The sequence below is a fragment of the Salvelinus fontinalis genome, chromosome 22 (assembly GCF_029448725.1).
Source record: "Salvelinus fontinalis isolate EN_2023a chromosome 22, ASM2944872v1, whole genome shotgun sequence".
NCBI classification, from domain to species: Eukaryota; Metazoa; Chordata; class Actinopteri; order Salmoniformes; family Salmonidae; genus Salvelinus; species Salvelinus fontinalis.
The window spans coordinates 35,342,457-35,351,546 of record NC_074686.1 but is presented as its reverse complement, the minus strand read 5'-3'; positions in this window follow the sequence as shown (position 1 = coordinate 35,351,546).

Genomic DNA, 9,090 nt, shown 5'->3' with positions numbered 1-9,090 from the left:
ACTGACCCTGAACACAGTTGAAACCTGTGATACAGACCCTGAACACAGTGGAAACCTGTGATACAGACCCTGGACACAGTGGAAACCTGTGATACAGACCCTGAACACAGTGGAAACCTGTGATACTGACCGTGGACACAGTGGAAACCTGTGATACTGACCCTGAACACAGTGGAAACCTGTGATATTGACCCTGGACAGAGTGGAAACCTGTGATTCTGACCCTGAACACACAGTGGAAACCTGTGATATTGACCCTGAACACAGTGGAAACCTTTGATACTGACCCTGGACACACAGTGGAAACCTGTGATACTGACCCTGGCCACAGTGGAAACCTGTGATACTGACCCTGGACACAGTGGAAACCTGTGATACAGACCCTGGACACAGTGGAAACCTGTGATACTGACCCTGAACACAGTGGAAACCTGTGATACTGACCCTGAACACAGTGGAAACCTGTGATACTGACCCTGAACACAGTGGAAACCTGTGATACTGACCCTGAACACAGTGGAAACCTGTGATATTGACCCTGAACACAGTGGAAACCTGTGATATTGACCCTGAACACAGTGGAAACCTGTGATATTGACCCTGAACACAGTGGACACCTGTGATACTGACCTTGAACACAGTGGAAACCTGTGATACTGACCCTGAACACAGTGGAAACATGTGATACTGACCCTGAAAACACAGTGGAAACCTGTGATACAGACCCTGGACACACAGTGGAAACCTGTGATATTAACCCTGAACACAGTGGAAACATGTGATACTGACCCTGAACACACAGTGGAAACCTGTGATACTGACCCTGAACACAGTGGAAACCTGTGATACTGACCCTGAACACACAGTGGAAACCTGTGATACTGACCCTGAACACACAGTGGAAACATGTGATACTGACCCTGAACACACAGTGGAAACCTGTGATATTGACCCTGAACACAGTGGAAACCTGTGATACAGACCCTGGACACAGTGGAAACCTGTGATACAGACCCTGGACACAGTGGAAACCTGTGATACTGACCCTGGACACAGTGGAAACCTGTGATACAGACCCTGGACACAGTGGAAACCTGTGATACTGACCCTGGACACAGTGGAAACCTGTGATACTGACCCTGGACACAGTGGAAACCTGTGATACTGACCCTGAACACAGTGGAAACCTGTGATATTAACCCTGGACACAGTGGAAACCTGTGACACTGACCCTGAACACACAGTGGAAACCTGTGATACTGACCCTGAACACACAGTGGAAACCTGTGATACTGACCCTGGACACAGTGGAAACCTGTGATATTAACCCTGAACACACAGTGGAAACCTGTGACACTGACCCTGAACACAGTGGAAACCTGTGATACAGACCCTGGACACAGTGGAAACCTGTGATACTGACCCTGAATACAGTGGAAACCTGTGATATTAACCCTGGACACAGTGGAAACCTGTGATACAGACCCTGGACACAGTGAAAACCTGTGATACTGACCCTGGACACAGTGGAAACCTGTGATACAGACCCTGAACACAGTGGAAACCTGTGATACAGACCCTGAACACAGTGGAAACCTGTGATACTGACCCTGAACACAGTGGAAACCTGTGATACTGACCCTGAACACACAGTGGAAACCTGTGATACTGACCCTGAACACAGTGGAAACCTGTGATATTGACCCTGAACACACAGTGGAAACCTGTGATACTGACCCTGGACACAGTGGAAACCTGTGATACTGACCCTGAACACAGTGGAAACCTGTGATACTGACCCTGAACACACAGTGGAAACCTGTGATACTGACCCTGAACACAGTGGAAACCTGTGATATTGACCCTGAACACACAGTGGAAACCTGTGATACTGACCCTGGACACAGTGGAAACCTGTGATACTGACCCTGAACACAGTGGAAACCTGTGATATTAACCCTGGACACAGTGGAAACCTGTGACACTGACCCTGAACACACAGTGGAAACCTGTGATACTGACCCTGAACACACAGTGGAAACCTGTGATACTGACCCTGGACACAGTGGAAACCTGTGATATTAACCCTGAACACACAGTGGAAACCTGTGACACTGACCCTGAACACAGTGGAAACCTGTGATACAGACCCTGGACACAGTGGAAACCTGTGATACAGACCCTGGACACAGTGGAAACCTGTGATACTGACCCTGAATACAGTGGAAACCTGTGATATTAACCCTGGACACAGTGGAAACCTGTGATACAGACCCTGGTCACAGTGAAAACCTGTGATACTGACCCTGGAGACAGTGGAAACCTGTGATACAGACCCTGAACACAGTGGAAACCTGTGATACAGACCCTGAACACAGTGGAAACCTGTGATACTGACCCTGAACACAGTGGAAACCTGTGATACTGACCCTGAACACACAGTGGAAACCTGTGATACTGACCCTGAACACAGTGGAAACCTGTGATATTGACCCTGAACACAGTGGAAACCTGTGATACTGACCCTGGACACAGTGGAAACCTGTGATACTGACCCTGAACACAGTGGAAACCTGTGATACTGACCCTGAACACACAGTGGAAACCTGTGATACTGACCCTGAACACAGTGGAAACCTGTGATATTGACCCTGAACACACAGTGGAAACCTGTGATACTGACCCTGGACACAGTGGAAACCTGTGATACTAACCCTGAACACACAGTGGAAACCTGTGATGCTGACCCTGAACACAGTGGAAACCTGTGATACTGACCCTGGACACAGTGGAAACCTGTGATATTGACCCTGAACACAGTGGAAACCTGTGATACAGACCCTGAACACAGTGGAAACATGTGATACTGACCCTGAACACAGTGGAAACCTGTGATACTGACCCTGAACATACAGTGGAAACCTGTGATACTGACCCTGAACACAGTGGAAACCTGTGATATTGACCCTGAACACACAGTGGAAACCTGTGATACTGACCCTGGACACAGTGGAAACCTGTGATACTGACCCTGAACACAGTGGAAACCTGTGATACTGACCCTGAACACACAGTGGAAACCTGTGATACTGACCCTGAACACAGTGGAAACCTGTGATACTGACCCTGAACACACAGTGGAAACCTGTGATACTGACCCTGGACACAGTGGAAACCTGTGATACTAACCCTGAACACACAGTGGAAACCTGTGATGCTGACCCTGAACACAGTGGAAACCTGTGATACTGACCCTGAACACAGTGGAAACCTGTGATACTGACCCTGAACACAGTGGAAACCTGTGATACTGACCCTGAACACAGTGGAAACCTGTGACACTGACCCTGAACACATGGAAACCTGTGATACTGACCCTGAACACAGTTGAAACCTGTGATACAGACCCTGAACACAGTGGAAACCTGTGATACAGACCCTGAACACAGTGGAAACCTGTGATACTGACCCTGGACACAGTGGAAACCTGTGATACTGACCCTGAACACAGTGGAAACCTGTGATATTGACCCTGGACACAGTGGAAACCTGTGATACTGACCCTGAACACACAGTGGAAACCTGTGATATTGACCCTGAACACAGTGGAAACCTGTGATACTGACCCTGGACACACAGTGGAAACCTGTGATACTGACCCTGGACACAGTGGAAACCTGTGATACTGACCCTGGACACAGTGGAAACCTGTGATACAGACCCTGGACACAGTGGAAACCTGTGATACTGACCCTGAACACAGTGGAAACCTGTGATATTGACCCTGAACACAGTGGAAACCTGTGATACTGACCCTGAACACAGTGGAAACCTGTGATACTGACCCTGAACACAGTGGAAACCTGTGATATTGACCCTGAACACAGTGGACACCTGTGATACTGACCTTGAACACAGTGGAAACCTGTGATACTGACCCTGAACACACAGTGGAAACCTGTGATACTGACCCTGAACACAGTGGAAACCTGTGATATTGACCCTGAACACACAGTGGAAACCTGTGATACTGACCCTGGACACAGTGGAAACCTGTGATACTAACCCTGAACACACAGTGGAAACCTGTGATGCTGACCCTGAACACAGTGGAAACCTGTGATACTGACCCTGAACACAGTGGAAACCTGTGATACTGACCCTGAACACAGTGGAAACCTGTAATACTGACCCTGAACACAGTGGAAACCTGTGATACTGACCCTGAACACAGTTGAAACCTGTGATACTGACCCTGAACACAGTTGAAACCTGTGATACAGACCCTGAACACAGTGGAAACCTGTGATACAGACCCTGGACACAGTGGAAACCTGTGATACTGACCCTGGACACAGTGGAAACCTGTGATACTGACCCTGGACACAGTGGAAACCTGTGATACTGACCCTGAACACAGTGGAAACCTGTGATATTGACCCTGGACACAGTGGAAACCTGTGATACTGACCCTGAACACACAGTGGAAACCTGTGATATTGACCCTGAACACAGTGGAAACCTGTGATACTGACCCTGGACACACAGTGGAAACCTGTGATACTGACCCTGGACACAGTGGAAACCTGTGATACTGACCCTGGACACAGTGGAAACCTGTGATACAGACCCTGGACACAGTGGAAACCGGTGATACTGACCCTGAACACAGTGGAAACCTGTGATATTGACCCTGAACACAGTGGAAACCTGTGATATTGACCCTGACCACAGTGGAAACCTGTGATAGGACACAGAGGAAGCTCCAGTGTGTCCCTAGTCTTTTGTACACCCCAGCCCCATCCCATCCAGTAAAATATCAATGGACTCAGTCTGGCCTACTGCATAAATGCCTCTGTCTGTCAGATAAGATTTTAATCATCCATTTTAAAAATGGGAGAGAGAGGATATGAGAGGAGATGAGAGAGAGAGGAGATGATAGAGGAGACAGAGGAGATGAGAGAGAGAGAGAGAGAGGATAGAGAGGAGATGAGAGAGAGAGGAGAGAGAGGATATGAGAGAGAGAGTGTAACGGGTGACGCTCTCCTCATCCTCGGACGAGGTGAGGAGAGAAGGATCCTCAGACCAAAACGCAGGCTTAGGGAAATAAGCCATCTTTATTATAAAATATGATGGCAACACGAAACGAAACAAAACACTTTAACAAGCTTACAAAATAACAAAACGACGTTGACGCAACCTGAACATAAACTTACATAACTAAACATAAACTTACGTACAGGAAACAGACGACATCGAAACGAAACTAAACAAACAAACGCTACAGTCCTATGTGGTACGAACATACATACAGACACAGGAGACAATCACCCACAAACAAACAGTGAGAATGCCCTACCTAAATATGACTCTTAATTAGAGGCAAACGCAAACCACCTGCCTCTAATCAAGAGCCATACCAGGCAAACCGAAACCAACATAGAAACAGATAACATAGAATGCCCACCCAACCTCACGTCCTGACCAACTAACACACAAAAACTAACATAAATAGGTCAGGAACGTGACAGTACCCCCCCCACAAGGTGCGAACTCCGGACGCACCAGCACAAAGTCTAGGGGAGGGTCTGGGTGGGCATCTAACCACGGTGGTGGCTCAGGCTCCGGGCGCGGTTCCCACCCCACCATAATCCATCCTAGCCCCCTCCCTTCAAGAATGTCCACCCTCTTACTTCCCCCACAAAATCCTCCTAATAACATATCTAATAATGACAATAACGGGACAGAGAGATAAACCAAGACAGAGGGATAGATAAGACTATAGAGGTAGATAAAGATAGAGAGGGAGATCAGGATAGAGGGGCAACTCCGGACTGAAAGGCAGCTCCGGACAGAGAGACAGCTCTGGACTGATGGGCAGTTCTGGGTATCTAGCCTTTTCAGGCTGAAGGGCAGCTCATGGCTGACTGACGACTCTCGATGCTCATGGCTGGCTGACGGCTCTCGACGCTCATGGCAGGCTGACGGCTCTCGACGCTCATGGCAGGCTGACGGCTCTCGACGCTCATGGCGCTCTGACGGCTCTCGACGCTCATGGCGCTCTGACGGCTCTGGCTGCTCATGGCGCTCTGACGGCTCTGGCTGCTCATGGCGCTCTGGCGGCTCTGGCTGCTCATGGCGCTCTGACGGCTCTGGCTGCTCATGGCGCTCTGACGGCTCTGGCTGCTCATGGCGCTCTGACGGCTCTGGCAGATCCTGTCTGGTTGGCGGCTCTGGCAGATCCTGTCTGGTTGGCGGCTCTGGCAGATCCTGTCTGGTTGGCGGCTCTGGCAGATCCTGTCTGGTTGGCGGCTCTGGCAGATCCTGTCTGGTTGGCGGCTCTGGCAGATCCTGTCTGGTTGGCGGCTCTGGCAGATCCTGTCTGGTTGGCGGCTCTGGCAGATCCTGTCTGGTTGGCGGCTCTGGCAGATCCTGTCTGGCTGACGGCTCTAGCGGCTCCTGTCTGGCTGACGGCTCTAGCGGCTCCTGTCTGGCTGACGGCTCTGTAGGCTCATGGCAGACGGGCGGCTTTGCAGGCTCATGGCAGACGGGCGGCTTTGCAGGCTCCTGGCAGACGGATGGCTCAGACGGCGCTGGGGAGACGGATGGCTCAGATGGCGCTGGGGAGACGGATGGCTCAGATGGCGCTGGGGAGACGGATGGCTCAGATGGCGCTGGGGAGACGGATGGCTCAGATGGCGCTGGGGAGACGGATGGCTCTGGCCGGATATGGCGCACTGTAGACCTGGTGCGTGGTGCCGGAACTGGAGGCACCGTGCTAATGACAAGCACCTTCCTACTAGTGCGGGGAGCAGGAACAGGGCACACTGTATTCTCAAAGCCTACTCTATCCCTGATGCGTGGTACCGGCACTGGTGACGCCGGGCTGAGGACAAGCACATCAGGATTAGTAGGGGGAGAATATACAGTGTGTATAGGGCTCTGGAGACGCACTGGTAGCTTAGTGCGTGGGGCCGGAACTGGAGGCACCGGGCTAGATACACGCACTACAGGGAGAGTGCGTGGAGGAGGAACAGGGCTCAGGATACGCACTGGTAGCCTAGTGCGTAGTGTATACACTGTAGGTACTAGGCTGGGGCGGGGAGGTGGTGCCGGAAATACCGGACCGTGGAGGCGTACTGGCACTCTTGAGCATTGAACCTGCCCAACCTTACCTGGTTGAATGCTCCCGGTTGCCCGACCAGTGCGGGGAGGTGGAATAACCCGCACCGGCCTATGTAGGCGAACCGGAGAAACCATGCGTAAGGCCGGTGCCATGTATGCCGGCCCGAGGAGACGCACTGGAGACCAGACGCGTTGAGCCGGCCTCATGACACCTGGCTCAATACTCAATCTAGCCCTACCAGTGCGGGGAGGTGGAATAACCCGCACTGGGCTATGCACTCGTACAGGAGACACCGTGCGCTCTACTGCGTAACACGGCGCCTGCCCGTACTCCCGCTCTCCACGGTAAGCCTGGGAAGTGGGCGCAGGTCTCCTACCTGCCCTTGGCCCACTATCTCCTAGCCCCCCCCCAAGAAATTTTTGGGAATTACTCACGGGCTTTTTTGGCTTCCGTGCCAGACGCGTTCCCTCATAGCTCCGGTTCCTCTCCCCGGTAGCCTCTGCTCTCCTCCGTGCCTCCAGCTCAGCTTTGGGACGGCGATTTTCTCCTGCCTTAGCCCAGGGACCTTCTCCATTCATTATTTGCTCCCATGTCCAGAAATCCTTTCTCTCCTGTCCCTTACTCCGTTTCGTTTTCCCTTGCCGCTTGGTCTTAGCTTGGTGGGTGATTCTGTAACGGGTGACGCTCTCCTCATCCTCGGACGAGGTGAGGAGAGAAGGATCCTCAGACCAAAACGCAGGCTTAGGGAAATAAGCCATCTTTATTATAAAATATGATGGCAACACAAAACGAAACAAAACACTTTAACAAGCTTACAAAATAACAAAACGACGTTGACGCAACCTGAACATAAACTTACATAACTAAACATAAACTTACGTACAGGAAACAGACGACATCGAAACGAAACTAAACAAACAAACGCTACAGTCCTATGTGGTACGAACATACATACAGACACAGGAGACAATCACCCACAAACAAACAGTGAGAATGCCCTACCTAAATATGACTCTTAATTAGAGGCAAACGCAAACCACCTGCCTCTAATCAAGAGCCATACCAGGCAAACCGAAACCAACATAGAAACAGATAACATAGAATGCCCACCCAACCTCACGTCCTGACCAACTAACACACAAAAACTAACATAAATAGGTCAGGAACGTGACAGAGAGAGGAGAGAGAGGAGATGAGAGAGGAGAGAGGATAGAGAGGAGAGAGAGTGACAGAGAGGAGAGAGAGGAGAGAGCTTCTGTGCGAAATTATAGAACACGTGTTAATACTCTGCAGTGGGTTATAGAACACGTCCAGGGCTCTGGAGACGCACTGGAAGCCTGGTGCGTGGTGTAGGCACTGTTATAGAACACGTGTTCAGGCTTCCAGACCCCTTTTTCGCACCAGGCTTCCAGACCCCTTTTTCATGGCATGACCATTGTAATACTCCTTTACATTGAAAAAGTATTTGAAAATATATGTGGAAGAATGTCATGTTCTTCAAACACATCCAGCATGAGAGGAGTCACTGTTGACGACCACAAACCATAGACATTTCCTTTAAATGGAAATGACAACATTTCCAAACCCCCCCAAAAAATGCAGGAAAGCGCCAAATTCCCCCGTCTTTACCCACTGTTTGTCTTGTTTAGCGTTGGTGTTCATATATTCTTTGTTAATAGTCTGCAGGAAAGGCCAGTCAATCTGTTAAGGGAGGGGAGGGTACAATACAACATGCTGATTGTGGGCTCCTAAATGACTTCATCCCACAGTCAGCATACTCAGTAAACTGAGACATTATTACACAACAGCAGATGCTGGTAGCATATTGATCTGAATGTAACCATTAATCGCATCGCAAAATCATGTATGTGATCACGAAACATGTAAACACCAACTGACCCACAGAACCATAAAAAATACAAAGTTAGAGTCCTTTAGGTCAACACGTTTGTAGTAAAAGAGAG